The sequence below is a fragment of the Protopterus annectens genome, chromosome 5.part0, assembly GCF_019279795.1.
Source record: "Protopterus annectens isolate FY-2018-M chromosome 5.part0, PAN1.0, whole genome shotgun sequence".
NCBI classification, from domain to species: Eukaryota; Metazoa; Chordata; order Ceratodontiformes; family Protopteridae; genus Protopterus; species Protopterus annectens.
The window spans coordinates 789,242,380-789,259,691 of NC_056735.1; the positions used below are offsets into that span (position 1 = coordinate 789,242,380).

Below are 17,312 nucleotides of genomic sequence, written 5' to 3' on the forward strand. Positions count from 1 at the left end.
TCTATCCTTTGATCATCATGTGTCTACAGTACTGAAGAAATCATTCTATGTTGCACAACTTATAAACAATGGTATGGCATTTAAGTCCATGAAAGTCATTGTTCCACTGTATTTGGCATTCATCACACCGATCATTGAGTACAATGCCCCTTTTGGTATGTACCTAACCAGGCATATCTAGAAATTGGAACATCCACAGAGGTTCCTCACTAAAATGCAGATTGCCTGAAGGCCTTATCCATGTATTCTGTCTCCTACAGGCTTTTGAGGGGAGATCTATGCCTGGCATACACGGCATTGTCAGACTCCACTCTGATGGATCTACTGCATATCCACAAAACAAACAGCATGAGAATTACCCATTCTAAAGACTTAAACCTTGGCTGTGATATAAATAGGGCCTGCTGGAGAGACAGGTATGTATCCCAAAGGCTACCCCATCTATGAAACAGGCTACCCATCCATGTGAAGCAGAGTTCCTCCCTAACCCAATTCGAATGCAACTTGGACAATTGGATGGGGGAACAGAAAATTTATCCCTGGTTTGACACCTATATCTCTAATGGACACAGCCAACCAGTAAATGGTTTATCTCCCAGGCCACTGCTCATAAATGTTTCATCTCCCAAGTCCTTGCTTACACTTATCAAGGGTATCTGAACTTGTCAGAGATTTGGGATGCATGGCTAGGCTTAAAATGGCCCTTGTGGTCATTAACCTAGTAAACACCTATGATCCTATGAATCTAAGTCTGGAGTTAGCAAGAATGTCATAGGTTGTCTGGGAGAACCAGACTCAACAACATAGGTGGACAGTTTGTTTAGAGGAAGATATGACTTCAGGCACTGAGTACAGTTGGTGCCTAAAATTATTATATTTTAATTGGCCACTTTGAAAGAGAAGTATTTTGGTCTCTGATTCTCTACCAGAAAAGTTTGCCCAGTTAAAATGTCACATAGGAATTCAAGGAGAAATAAGCAGTGTGTTCTTTTTTTAAGGAGTATGAAGCAGGTTAATAGGTCCTTAAAAAACTAGCACTACTTGCACTCATCTCCTCTTCCATTGAAACTCAGAGGTCATACATCCCTTGAACCCATTCAAGATATTCTGCCAAACTCTTTATGATGATATTTAATCACTCAGCATTTATACTGATATTGCACATACTGCCTTCTTGCCCTGCAAAAGACAATGCAACAGCACAATCAGTTGAAGGCTTAAACATTAGTTTTCTAAACCTTCAACTCTCCTCACTACCCCTATTTCATTCATTTCCATTAGACCTATCTTATCCATCCATCTACCAGACATAAGCTCTCCACTGGTCATGCCCAACCTTCTGTATCCACTACATTCCTAACATTTTTTATTGATACTCCTCTTGCAAGCCACAACCCATTTTAACAAAACTACCCATAGACAGATGCAGATCCTCGGTTTATTTGTCTCAACTTTAACTCCCAACTCAGAATGAGGTTAATTAGTGCCATATATATTCTGAACAGACTAAAACAAATCTAGTATTTTCCTGTCAACACACACAAAAAAAAAAAAACACATGTATTTGCTGTTTGTGTATCCTGGCTAAAATCTGACATACCAGATGTAACCTGCCATTCAAAAGCCACAATTTTTAATGTTAGACTAGGACCCAGATTAGGTGGATGACCTCTGCTAGTGGTCAAGGACTTTTTCCTCAGACCTACTAACTGCATATGACTTTATGGCTACATCTGCTACACCTTCAAGCCATGAACTTTGAGGCCTTAAGAACAACTCCATACAAGTGACCACTGCTTTTCAATTCTTACCCCTAAAAGGTTGCAGTCCATGACCTCAATTAGATCTCTTTATTCACCAACCAAAAAAAAATTCAAACTCTTTCAGTTTAAATGCTTTCAGAATAGTTTTGCTTTAATTTCTCTGCATATGATCCCTTAAATAATCTCATGCTTGAATGCGCAGCAGTCTGACTATCCATACTGACATAGTTTTGCACTACTTAGCTTTAGCTTTATAAGTAAGTAGCAGGCAATCAGACTTCAGACCATTACATGCCTAGTCAAAAACTCCTATTCAAAGGTTCCCCTTAAGCATCAAGATGGGCAGAGCAAGATAGACTGAAAACAAATCTGAGGTGGCTCATCTGATTATCTAGGTTTGCAGGTTTGCCTTGAAGGTGGTAATTGGGGAAATTTGTTCTAGAGGTGAAGCATACATTGGGATATGAATGCATTGTGGCAATGTGACTCATGAATCTGTTGATTAAAGTTTAGTTCCTTTAATCTAATACTTGAACTACTATTTTTTCTGCAAAACATAGGGCATAAAAGGTGGTTGGATCTTTCATGGCTTGATAGAAAGCACACAAATATCTATGGAAGAGTCTATAAGAGACTGTGTAGAGAGGGTGAGAGATACCAGTCTATCCTAATAAGTAAGATGTTTGAGGCCACTGATATTTTTCGGTATAAGTATCTAAGGCTTTTAAGTTGGGTGATATTTGTAGACAAATGCATGCTAAAAGGTGCATCATATTCAATTATGGGTCTGAACAGATACAAGTAAGGGAGAAATAAGACCTTTTTTAATCTAGTTGATCTGCCTTTAGAAATTAGATGAACCACATAGAAGACATTCTGAGCAACTTCAGAGACATGATGGTCAAATGATAACAAAGTACCAAAGACTGCCAACATCCCTTACTAAAGTGTATTATAGTTGATAGTGCCTAGGTTCATACTAGGCTAAGTGCCCTGAAGGGTCATTTTAAGCCTAGCCAATAACTCAAGATCAGAATCATACCCTGTACCTTGTGTCTGTGAGATGAAGACCGTAACCATTCTGCCAAACCTAAGCAAAAATTGATTATAGGTTCATAGGTAAATACTAGGTTAGCTGTCCTTGTAGGATATTTTAAATCTAGCCTCTTTCCTTTTCAAAGGTAGGAATCAAACCTTGTACCTTGTGTCTGCCTGTGAGGTAAAAACCTTAACTTTTATGCCAAACTCCAACCCTTCAATTTCTAGATTAGGTTCATACATAAATACTTTGCTAGTTTCACTTATGATTCCACAGACATCTCACCTATATACTATGCAAAAATTATTTATTTGTCAAAATGAATTATGCTACATTTATTCACATCACTTTGAGTCTGTTGTCCTTTCACTGGCTGTTAACATGGTCTAACCCACATTTTAGCAACTGTGAGTGGGGGAAACATCAAATAACAACACTCAGTTTACAGTTGTCCTCAACCTAGATAATTACAGGCCAGGAATGCTTGTCTGATGGTCTGAATAATAAATATCAAATAGGAGAGCACCTAGTACTATGTCCTGTGGTACATGACTTGGTAGCTTTTTTCCTTACCGAAGAGGTACCTGTGGTTCTAGCCACATGGGGTCTGTTAAACAGCCAGCTAGCTACCTACCTCACAGCATAAGCATTTATTTTCAGAATTACAAATTTGTAAATAATGTCTGCATAGGGAATAATGGCAAAGGCCTTGGCTATATCCAGAATTGTTGCATGTGCAACATAACTGCTGCCTACTGCACAGCCTACCTTTTCAATCAAATTAATTAATTTAAAGAGGAAGGACCTTCTTTTGGCAAAGCTGAATTAATTTAATGTGGTCTGTGATAATATGCTTCAAAATTTGCATATGCTGGCTACTGAGACAAATGGTTCCATAGTTACTAGGGTCCATGGATGGGTTACACTTATGTAATGGCATTCCAATGGATGATTGTCAGACTTCAGGAATGTGAACAATGGAGAGGCTTAACTTAATTAAGATGAGTAGGGGTTCAGATAGGCCACATTTGGTACTGATAATCAGGACACCTGGTATATTATGAGAATCCATCAGTGAAGTGCTCTTGTCTTTTGAGATGGCTGAGATAACTTCTTCCATAGTAGTTAAAGAGGATGCCTGACACTGTGGAATCTATGGAATAATTATATCTCTGAGTGAAGTAAAATTTACATTAAATTTGTCAGCTAGGATATTAGCTATTTTCTTTGGGTCACAGTTAACAGTATTATTGGGGACTTATTCCCAACATATTGGGTATTAGTGCCTTACATCTTGAAATAGTTAACTAAAGATGCACTGTTAATTTTGGTGTTAATGGCTATTTTCAGTTCATATGCAACTTTGGGATTCATAATGGTTCCCTTAAGCTCTTTCCTAGTTTGCTTAATTTTTCTCTAGGATACATAGAATGAGATCTCATATAAGCACTTTCTTTCTCTTGTTATATAATGTGTTTATATTGTTATGCCTCCACAGGAGTTTATTTTTAAACTTTTCATTATATTTTGCATGGATAAGAAATACCTTATTAATACAGTAGCTAAATGTGAGTCAGAGTCAGAGGGATTTGCAGTAACTTTAGCAATGGCATCCATTGGAACAGGAATGCAGCAGAATTTATTTAGGTCATCAAGTAACCATACCCTATGATAATTTTGAAAGGATTACATTTATAAACCCTACTCCCCTCCTTTTTACCTTAACATCTCTCACCCACGTCATTGTCTTTCCTTTTTCTGTTGCCTCCTTGATCCATTTTGCTTATGATAGTATACCTTCTCCTTTTCTGAGTATATTGTATCTCCTACAGCAGCATGACTTACCATTACAATAAGATCTACTCAACCTTAATTTAATGGACAAAGCACTATCCATTTCTCCATTATATAAATTACCTTAAATGCACAATTTCCTTTTTATGTAAATTATCCAGCACTCTGGTATTTTTTTTGTTTACTCTTTTTTTCTTTTTAATTGTAAGTTCTGTAGCCTAACTTTGCAGATTGGTTATGTCTTTAAGTATCTGTCTAATTTAATTTTTGTTTTATTACAGCCTGTATTTGCTGGTGTGTACTTCAGGCTGGCCATGAGTATGGTCAACTCTAATGAGTGGTCTGCCTTACTCTTAATAAGCAAATCTTCATTAACATAGAAAACTGCAGACTTAATGAAAAAATATGCAGACTTTTAGATAACCAAAATTTTGTTCTCTGTTGTATCAAAAGAAAAAAAAAAAGCAATCAACATGACTGTTGATAAAAGAGGAACAAGAACAATTTTCAGAACATATGATGAAAGATGTACTTCTACTGTTACAAGGAAATTGCAGAGTAATTATCAGAGTACAGGTTAGATGTACTTCTATTGTTTAACGGAAACCACAGAGTAATTATCAACAGTACAGGTTACACAATCATCTGACTTACCTTTATATATGTTTACAGTTAACTCCAAGTAAGCAGTGCTTGCTTAAAATACAGGACAAAGACCTTCCAGACATTAGAAAGCTAGAGGCCAGCCATGAAGCGTTTTGGACTTGTTTTACTTCTCCTTATTGTAGTAGCAGGAGTAATCTGTAAGTACTTTATTCACATGAAAGGCACTCACTTTTAAACATTAAATTTGATTTTCTGTATTGGTTCCTAAAGAAAACAGATTTTAATTCTGAAAAAGAAATCAAACAGAAATGCAGCCATGATTTGCTTATGTTTAATGTTCAACAAATTCTTAAAATGAGTTGATAGCTGGGATGATTCATGCAATTAAAAATTCCATAGAATGTTCAGTAATGTAAATGCCTTATCTCCTCCCAGTCAATCTGCATTAATATAATATCACACAGTTAATACTGTTTTGTTTAATTTTTCAGTATTGTAGTTTTTTTTCTGACTCTGTATGATACCGTTATAGACAACTATCTAAGTGTATGATCTACATGCATATACTGTATGTATTTAATTATGGAGTTATATAAAATGTTTTATTAAACCACTTATGTATATTTTGCATACATAAACTGCAACCTATATACCTATGATACACAAATCTCTTTCAAAATATTGCAATGAATTGCATAATGTTCATGAATTTGTCTGGTTTATTTTATTGCTCAAAGTGTGTATAATTTTATTATTTTACTTTGGTCAATATCTTACTAAGTGTTTATATTTTCTGCAATAGACATATGCCACAGCCCAAAAGGTGTGCTATGCAATCATTATTTTAAACAATAAACAAAGTTGTGTCGACACTAAAGTTAGAATATGATAAGAAACATTTTAAACACTTGGTGGAAGAACTGAACAAATAATATGTGGACTGTTGTAATAATGTTGCAAAATAGTTGTGTAATACAGTGCAATTCAAGTATTTCTTTCTTAAAATTAACCACTTTTCCCTTCAGCTAAGTTAATCAATCCTCTTCAGTTTGCTGACTATTGAAGTATCTATATATAACTTATAATGTTTCACAAAATTTATATTGACTGTTTTATATTGCCACAAATTTCCAGTTCCTCTCATACCAGTAAATGAATTTAAACCAATCTCAAAACAAGAAATTTGAAAAAAAAAAACAATTATTAAAAACTTTCATCTCAGGACTGCATGAATTTCAGTATGAAACCTGTGATAACCTTTTTAATTTTATGGTATTTTGAACTGAAAAAATGTATTTCACTTTCTGACAAAAGTAGTTTTGTATTACTAGAAGTCATATTTTTTATTGTATAGCAGAATATCATAAAACATTAGTATATTGAATGATGAACATATTTGAAAAACAACATACTGAGAACCACCAAACATAAATCTGTAACTTAACTTTCCCAACAGTGGCTGTCTGTTTATTCTTTTCAACTAATTCCTTTTCCCCTGGTTTTGTGCTTCCCTGCAAGTGTTTCCTTTTGACATAATGAAACTTCAGAATTACAGCTTATGCAAGTATTCTGTGCACTCTGTTAGGGTTTCCCCATGTAGTATAACTTTTAAGTTAGTTTATTTATTAGGGCAGTGAGGGGTCTGAGTCCAACATATGGGAGGAAGTAGGGACATTCATTCCTTCATCAAAGGGTCTTTTTAGTTTTGGTTTAGGCATATATATAGATTGATGGTTTTAGACAATGTAATGTATTTTCAGGGGATAATCTTTCATTGTGCAACTCTCTAAAACATCATGATACGATTAAAGTACCAATCACAGATACTTGCATTTCTGTTTTCAGAATGAAAATAAGAGTCATAATAGTGACATTTTACTCTAAATATGAATCCATTGAGAATATTTTCCACAATGCAAATTGTCTCCTTTTATAATGCTATATATATCTATATCTTTCTATGTCTCTCTCTCTCTCTTTATTTATATATATATATATATATATATATATATATATATATATATGTGTGTGTGTATATATATATATATATATATATATATATATATATATATATATATATAGCCTTATATTTATTTAGCCTTATCTGACACTTCCTTTTTGGTATGATAATGTGTTATCAAGATTATCGCTTAGTGGATAGTTTTCTATTAAAAACAAAATCTCAGATTGATTCATTTAATTAAAATGTTTTAATAAATGCTACCAGAATGTGTGATGCCCTTACTGATTTGCTGTGCTAGATGTAACTTAAACATTCTTTTGGTCTTTAGCATCAGCCTTTCAAGTCTTAGTTGATGTCTCTATACTAGGATGACCACAAACTAAATTTCCTACAAAGATTACAGGGGGTAAGTGAAAAGAAATGTTGTCATGATGGCACTGCTATTATGTAAATCAGGTCCACAATATCCAGTCTTTTTACAACAGTGAAGCAGAGTCTCTGTAAAGCTCACTTCAATGTGACTTTTGTTTCTACACAATTTCAGTATTCCTTCATGTTAAAGAAGAATTTCCCCATGTTAAGCAATAAAATAAACAAGACTTACATATATCGTTTTCCAGTCAACATGCTTTACTCACATCTCTCAACCTCTCCGTGCAAGAAATCTGGAGAAAGTCAAGATGAATGGGGGGACAAAGGCCCAGATATAGTGACATAATTTAAATATTGCTCCTATAAACTTGGAAAGTCACTAGAATAACAGGTTTTGCATTATTATATATTTTCTGAAGGATATAAAGTCTGAAACTCAAATGTTTGTCATTATTTAGTATTATTTAGTGATTTCAAACTTCAATGATTTGACAGAAAGCCACATATTTTATTTGGAACAGACCAAACATATGAGGCAAAAATCTGGACATTTGGCAAACATCTGTACAGTTTAGAGGTATGCACTCTACAGGCAAGGTTAACTCCTTTAGTTTTTTCTTTGCATGACAAAAGCTCTAATCCCTCCAAGAGTTGTCACAGGCATCTTCCAGATGCCTTCATCTTTCACATATAACTTGCTGGTCACATATCTTTAAAACCTTTCCTTGACCTAGACACCAGGAATCTGATGCCCTCAAGAGGTAATAGACACACAATTATGCCAGAGATATCATTTCCTTATTAGATGTCATGGAGAGTAGTCTCTGTCTGGTACATGTTCCTGCTTTACAGTTAAAAGCTCTATTTTTCAATCTACAGTAAAAACAAATTTCTATGCATGAGTACTCAACATTGCAGATAATAGTTTATTAAAGTAGTTGAGTCTTTTCATATATTTTTTCAAAAAATTTAAATACAGTTAAACTTGAATTACAAAACAGAAAGAATGATCACATGACTTTTTTTTTAATTAATTAACAATCATAACAACATGTATTGAAATTGAAAATAACTCCTTCATCTTAAAAGTCTTCATTTTAACTCACTTTGTTATTATTGTTTTATTTGTACTAGAAACAATGGTGGCTGTCAATAATAATTTCCATTTAAATTCCATTTCAATCATCATGTTTTAATCACTACCACTATAGATAAGGGCAGCTACCCAAGACAGTAAATAGATTATTTTTTTCAAAAATGAATATTCATATGAAATGTTGCAATTATACTGTTCATCTTTCTATATTTTGTTTTTCATTAACTGTTAAAATGGGTTGATACTTAATGTTTCTCATTTTAATTACTCAGCAAATTCATTATTAAGTATTTGTGTATTCCCTCTCTCTTTAGACATTTCTTGCCATTTACAAATTCCTTTAATAATGTCATCCTCTCCAATTGTAAGTCGAGGACTCCTTACTTGTTGACATTCATGAAGATTTTACCCACAATAAGTTAAATGTAAAGCTATCAGGTGCAGCTACTTGGGGAGAGTATTAATGAGAAATGCTGTTTGATATGTACCATGTGCTTGATGCTGAACATTTATTTACATAAAGGGATAGAATCAATATAAAGCCAGTATTAGAAAGGGGGAAATGATTATACTGTTTCTGTGCCATGCAAAAAGCTCAACATGCTTTAATATCAGTTGTAAATTTTGCAGAAACATTTTTGGAAGGTCCTTTTGTGAGTTTTAAACATTTGAATTATATTTATCAGTAAGAGAACATCATAATTATAACCATTCATATGCTGCTTTTTGTTCTGGATATGAATCTTTCTATAGGGAATATTTGAACACAATTATTCCAAGCAAATTAAAGACAAACACAATGCACTATGTAAACAAAACTAAGCGTTTATCTTATAAAATGTTTTCTTACTGACTTGGATAAAGAGACCATTGCCCATATGGGTGGTAATTATTATTCATTACCTGCAGAACTAGAACTCATATGGCAATTATTTTGGAATGCCACATATATTCCTTTTGTTAATTAAATAAGTCTATATGTTAAAAACTTTGACTTTTAAGATGAAAATGTTATTTTCAGTTTTAAATGCAAGTTGTTTTGTAGACTAATTAGATTTTTTTTTTTAGTTATATAACCATTTTCTTGTTTTATCTCTAGGAGTAATATAAATAAAGTACCTGAATGGGTAAAGTAAATGTAGACACTGATCAGGACAGGGGGGATCACATACCTAGTAGCTATCTACAAACAATCAGTTATGGTGTTGTTGAATGATTTAAAAGTTTGTTGTTGAAGGAAATAGAAGTCATTGTTGGCACATGTGCGTTAATGTCATAGCTAAAGCAAGGCTTACATCTTTCTCGTTTTTGCATCTGCTAAGGTCATAACTGATCTGCAGATGTTTACCAAATGAACCTGTAGGCTTATGCTGGAAACTTCCACTTAAGAATACCACTGACACACACATTGAAGGTCTGTCTTGTCCCATGGAAAGTTAAGGACAAAACAATCATGAGCTTCCATTTTTAAACTCTACATGCTAGAACACTGTTTTCCTCTTGCTCATAATCTATTTACAGTAAGGCACACTGCCCTTTAAGATCTAGTGCTAGTGGGTATTCTATTATTATCAAGGAAAGGAACAAGTGATGCTTCTCTAATTATGCCTTCCTCAACCTCTAACAACTATGAGACCAACGCTTTAATGCTGTTCCCCTGTAAAAAATGTAAACAAATAAATAAAATAAGAAACCGTCACACCATATTTGGAATATAAGGAATCTCAACATTTCAAATTAGACTTAGTTTAAGAGCTAAAATTTCTGACAGCTAACAGTTGCTTACAATGTCACAGTTAGATAAACTCAATACAGGATTCTATACTCCAAGATCTTCTATGTTGCTTCAGCAAAATGGCGTCTGGCTCAGTGTTGCCTTCACAGTCTTGGTCACTTAATGGCAGAGGTTATTGGACAGCAGTTTTTGTCATTTTTACTGATCTTGCACTATAACATTTTCTACCTTCTTTTCTTTTATCTAGTTATATTTTGTGCTGCTTTATCTTATATCAGTTTTGACTGATAGATTCTCACATTGTTCTAATTTGGTATTACCTATAACATGTTATTTCTCAGACATATTATATTTAAAATTTCAAATATTCTTAAGAAAATGCCTTTCAATCAAACATGGTTCCCATAATAAGTTTCCAGGCTGTTCTTAAAAATACTAAGCTAGTGCTTGCTTTAATATAATTTTGGTAGAATAATCCAAGAATCTGCTCTTTCAGGAAAACAACCTTGCACACCTCTCATTCCTATAGAATATTCTACATAGGTTGTCTGATGATTCTCTGCTACGTTTTGATAACCCCAAACATTCCCAGAAGTAGTTTCTCTAAATGACCTATATACTTCTCCTCTTTAGTGTTTATATGAGACATTGTACAAGTTCAGATATATCACTATTTCATATTAACACAAAATGTTCACATCCATAGATGCCCTTAGTATAATTCTGCTGTACTCTTTCCAGTTTACTCATGCTTGTTTTCTTATAAGATTTCCATATTGTTATTCCTTACTAAAGTGTGGGTCTAATGTAACTAGCAAACAATAACTTCATCAATTTTGATTTCCTATACTTAATAAAATCTTGTTATACTACCTACTGTTCTATAACTATCATTACCAAATTGGTCCATATCATTAGAAAATCTCAAAGAAGGATTGACCCATACCCCCAGGTTACTAAATTAATCTACAGTTTCAATCACTGTATGCAGTATTAAATATTCACCTTTCAGTGTATATCTCCTAAATCTTATATGCTTTGTTTTTATGAATTTATCAGCATATTATTTTCTTGTGCCCAAATGGTAAATTTAGTCAAAAGTTCTATTACACACATGCCCTAACTGTAACACATGTAATCAGTTTATCCAATTTCAAATAATCTGCATACAAATTATAGTACACTTGAAGTTAAAAGATTGACCTTAAAGAAACAGTCTAAACAGGTATGGGCCCAGGACAGAGCCCTGAGAGATACTTTGACTGCAACCTCGAATTTCACCTGTCTACTTGCTGTATGACACTTGCCATATCCTATTTGTAAGCCATGCAGTTATCCATCTTATCAAGAGTATATCAGTACCTATTTGTCTAATTTATTGATCAGTGTTTTATGTAGGACCCTGTCAATTGCTGAAGTTAAATCTATATGAATTACTTCACAGCACTATTTTTCATTCATAGATATTATTATTTTGTTATAAAACATCGTGTTACAGGTGGTAATTATCTATTTTCAACATATGCATGCTTATATATGGTTTCAGGTTCCAGACTTTCCAGTTCTGAAAATAACTTAGCAAGTATTACCTTCTCCATCATTTTTCCACAACATTTAACAAACATAAGGGTCTCTTTGACACTGGGTTTGTCCTACTCCCCTTTCCCTTAAAGATAGATGTAATAAGTGCATGTCTCCAGTCTTGAGGAATCTCCCCACATTTATATGTCCTAGTGAATAATAAATATAATGGTACTATAATTTCTCCTCCATGTGCTTTGTTTGAATCCAGTTTGCTTAGTTCTTTTTCAATATAATCTAATTAGATTTTAACATCTGAGTTTACCTGGATGTCACTAGGACAATTTCTCAGCCCCTTTGTGGAGCCAAACTGCTTTGCATAAGATTTTGTAAATGTATCTGCTGTGTTTGAGAATAAATTTTGGAATTTACAGACAGTTTATCAGTTTTTATTTCTTTACTTCTTCTACATCTTATATATCTATAAAATGGTTTGTTATTATGCTCAATATCTTTATATAAATGTTCTTTAAATTTTGCATGATCTTGTCTCTCACTATATCTGTATGTCTAGATTATTTATTTAAGTTTTCAAAGTTGTAGTTTGACTGCTTTTCCATTTTTTATATTTTTTGTCTCTTACTTTAATCAAGTGTCTTGTTCTTATGGAAATATATCCTCCTAATGGTATGTGCCTAGATCCTTATGTTAAACATTTTTTTTGGTTTTGTGCATTTACTCTATTACCTTGGTTTGATCTATAAATGCCATGACTGAAATTTATTTAGTAGGAATCCATTCACTTTCCAACTATGCCTGGTTGAGGCATTACTCTAGTATATAATGTGAAAGTAAACTCTAGATAGTAATTTAAAGATCTCACCAATGATGCAGTGTACATGGTCTACAGAGGCAAGGCTGTTCAGGTACAAAGCAACTAACTTAATGTTAACAGCCAGGTAAGCTAGCGCTGTACTGTATCTACACACTTCTGGACATGGCACTGTTAGACAACCTAAAAGAAAGCAAAGCAAAGAAATGCCACTAGCCAGATTATTCTAAGTCTCCATTACATAAAGGATTATGATTGGGTCACCAAACTCAATCAGCTTATTATATTTTTGAGACATGGATTCCAAAAAAATATAACTCAAAAACGAAGCATTCTTTGCAGTGCATGAAACTCAACTGTCTGTCATTTCTGACTGAATGCAATACTCAATACTCCTGAATTACAGGAAAAATATGAGACAAAACCAGAGACAGTAAAGAGTTCAGAGGCATGAGCAGCAGGCAGAAAAAGGCTGTTTAACATCCTGCTATTGTTCTTTGATGTCTGTCAGAGTCCATTGTTAGCCCCGTGCATAAGAACCAGTCAACACACTGCTTAGGTGGTACTTATACACTCCTCTGTGCACTGTTATGATTGGGCCTTGCAATAGTAAACCTGCTAACAAATGTATCTTTTTCTTTTACCACAAAGACATTTTTATTTTCCAAATTAACAAAGTGGTAAATAATACATTATAATAATATAATGAACAAAAGAGATGAGATTATAAAACAAAGTAATAACAGACTATATGCAGTATGTACAAAAACCTGACATAAATCAAATATCACATTCATAGATAAATAAATAAAAGAATTATAGGAACAATTTTTATTTCTCATTGAAGAGAGTCAGAGTTTATCTGTAAAATGTCAATGAGAGATAATACCTTTTCCCAAGGATTGATGACAAATGGCTTTGGATGAATCCTATGTTGTTTTACTTTAGTTTCCTTATGAGCTGTCTCTTTCAAGAAAGATAAGAAGTCTTCAAAAAGTGGTGCATCAATAGACTTCCATTTTCTAGTTTTGCTTTTCCTTGCAACTGCAAAAATAATCCATAGTAGAGAAAGGTTGTGCTTATTCGAAACAGGACCATCATTTACATTAAACAAAATTAAGGATTTTTATAAAGAAAAGGAGTCAGAGAACAAAGTTTTTAAAAATCATCTAAGTTACTCCAAAATTGTTTTATTGGAGGACAGGAATAAAGCATATGAAGCCAATCAGCTTTCCAGTCTTGTATACATCTACAGCAGGAAAAAATCTTGTTTTTACTAAATTTAGATAATTTGTATGTGATTATGAATGCTATATGCAAAAATTTCCAAGAAAATATATCCCAATACTGTCAACAAGATTTACATTTTATAGATGATAAAATTTCAGATTTGTTCTCATAAGACAAACAAGAAATGTTACCCATAGTAATATAATTCCAAAATGTATCTTGTGGTTTTGCCTTGCAGTTTATTTGGATTTTATATAATTTTAAAGTTAAATGTTCAATTGTTGATTTATTGTATATAATTTCATATAAATAATTTATTAATTTAGGGTTTAAAAAAAATGAGTTACTGAGCATTTTACAAAGGTCACATGAATAAGCAATCACACTGTGTAACAATAGCCAGTCATAAGGACCCAAATCAAAATCCTTTATAATTACATGGATTTCTCTAACTTTGAATTCTTTAATATAATGATGCCAACAAATATTTTTTTTTGATTCCCAGAAAATAAATTTGTTAATATAAACTTTATCAAAAAAATGTTTGGTGATACTTAAGGGGATTGAAGTTTCAAATCAGATTTTAGTATCTACATTAGCAAAATGTTTTTTTTGAAACTATTAAGTATAGAGTTCATGATATTAAATTTGGTAGGTGTAGAAATATTATATTGTGTAATATAACAAAGAAAATACCAGAATCTATTAAATTGATTTTTTAAGGAAAAGTTGGCTGAAAAAAAGATTTCTACTTAAATGCATAATTTGGGCATACCCAATTCAAGATGATTTTAAATACTGAAGCCTTGAGGTAAGTTTCAGAATCAGGGAAATTAATCCTGCCCTGGTCTCATGGTCTGATGGGATGAACAAAGGCTATTCTATTTCTATTAGGGAACCATAAAAAATGTAATGAAAGTTTATTTATATCATTAATAAGATGTTTATCTGGATAAATAGAGAGTGCTTGAGCTATATATAATATTTTAGGTAGAACAATCATTTTTATTAACTGAAGCCTAACTTCATAGCAAATGAAATTTATTCCATTTATCAGTAATATATTTTTTTATTTTAATATTATTATAATTAATTGCTATTATCTCTTCTACAGAAGTAGGTAGAACTATACCCAAATAGGCAAGAGAATTTGTGTTTACCTATAATATGATTTTTACAAATTTGTATTTTCTTCTTTTTATTTAATATCATATATTTAGATTTAGGTTGATTAAACTGAAGACCAGAGAAAGATTGAAACACATTTATTGTAGCATCCAATTCTAAGAGAGTTTCCTGTGAATTAAGTAATGTTAGTTGAACATCATCTACATATAACGTAATTTTGGAAGAATAATTATTACATATATCAATACCATGCATATTTAAATTATTTCTAATTAAGATGGCAAAGATTTCAAAAGCAAGGATCTCCACTAAAAATGAATTTGTTTGCAAATTCAGTTGGACTATCCTGGTTAACAAATGTGAAATAAATAAATAAATAAATAAATAAATAAATAAATACATATATAAATAAATAAGAGAAAATACAATTGGAGTAAAATTACCAGGATTCCTAGTGTCCTTTTCAGTTGTTTAAAATTGAGACTCTTAAAGAAACACCACTTGTGCTTTGTTATTGTTTAGATATTTTAACAGATTTGTTCTTTTCCTTATATTATTTTAGCTATTAATATTTAAGGATAATAAAGTTAATTGTATATATACATATATATATATGTGTATATATATATATATATATATATATATATATATATATATATATATAAAATGAATTTACTCTCTTCAGCACTATTTATTGATCTTTCAAAGGCTTTTGATATGGTAAACCACTCATTGCTTATCAATATTCTCAAATCACTTTCCCTGGATACTCAATCTATAAAGTGGTTTACTTCCTACCTGAGCAATAGGCAACAAGCAGTACACTGGGAAAATAATCTATCATCCCACCTGCCAGTCACACTGGGAGTTCCCCAAGGCTCCATTCTAGGTCTTCTCTTATTTTCAATTTTTATTAATGATCTTTACCTGGCTATTCCCACTGCAACTTGTATACAATATGCAGATGACTCTACATTAATCTGCACAGCTAAATCTGCTTCTGAACTGCAATGGCTAACTCAGAAAGTATTTAGTATAGTTGAGACATGGTTTTTAAAATGCTGCATTCTACTGAATCCCAAAAAAACAAAGCTCCTACTATTTACTCCTACTTGTAGGTCCACACCAATAGATATCTCAGTAATTTCTAACAATGGTACCCTCATTTACCCAGACTCTACCACCAAACTCCTTGGTTTTACAATAGACAACAACCTTAACTTCGACACCCACATTAACAATACTATAAAATCAGTTAACAGAAAAATGGGCTGCCTGTACAGAGTCAAACCCTTCCTTACTCCAATAGCAAGAACTACCATTGCCCACTCCCATCTAATCTCTGCTCTACTCTATGCCTCACCAATATACACTAACCTATCCAAAAAGAATCTTCTCAAACTTGCTACCTCTTATCATAATATTGCCAGATTTGCCACTGGTAAACCCTTCAGTACCCATCACTGTCAGAATCTTAAGCAACTCGGATGGCTTGAACTTCAAAACCAGCTTGAACTCAACCAACTTACAGTTGCCCATAAGGTCCTTTACCAGCCAAACAATACTCCAATACTCTCAGACCTCATAACCCCCTACAAAAATCTTAATGCCTTGTGTTCTTCAAATAAACTACTAGTTAACATCAACAAATCTCACAACATGGCTGGGGACTATCTATTCTCAAACACAACTGGGAAAAACTGGAACCTTCTACCTATTGAACTTACTTCCCTTCCTTCCTTACCACTCTTCAGACAAAAACTTAAAACCTTCCTCAAAACACACTGGCTGTGCCCTTCTACCAGCCCTGACTAACCTATCATTAATGCTACTAATATATTTTCTAGCTGTTCTCTCTCCACTAATTTAATCTCTGTAGTGCAATGATAAGCATCTAGTAAGAACCTGGATACTTTTTTTTTTAGCCATTAGCATATTCATATTATCTTGTGCTGAACCTTGTATATAGTTTTTATGTTATTTACTGTTAAATGTATATAATATCTTCTGTATCTTCTTATTGTTTTTATTCTTATGTAACAATGCCTTATTGGCTGTTTGTATCTGTCTTGGAGCTTTTCTCCCCGGGCCTCCACTGAAAATGGACATATATCCAACTGGACTAGCCCAGTCAACAAATGTAAAATAAATAAATATATATATATATATATATATATATATATATATATATATATATATATATATATATGTGTGTGTGTGTGTGTGTGTGTGT

At 32.8% G+C, this 17,312-nt stretch overlaps 1 long non-coding RNA gene across 1 annotated transcript in view; it reads left to right on the forward strand.

Annotated features, from left to right (window-relative positions):
• Positions 1–5,273: 5,273 nt before the first annotated feature.
• LOC122802043 overlaps positions 5,274–17,312 on the forward strand; it is a 40,961-nt gene continuing 28,922 nt past the window's right edge. The window contains exon 1 of the long non-coding RNA XR_006364855.1: positions 5,274–5,399. This is a non-coding gene — a long non-coding RNA (uncharacterized LOC122802043). The remainder of the gene's footprint in view (positions 5,400–17,312) is intronic.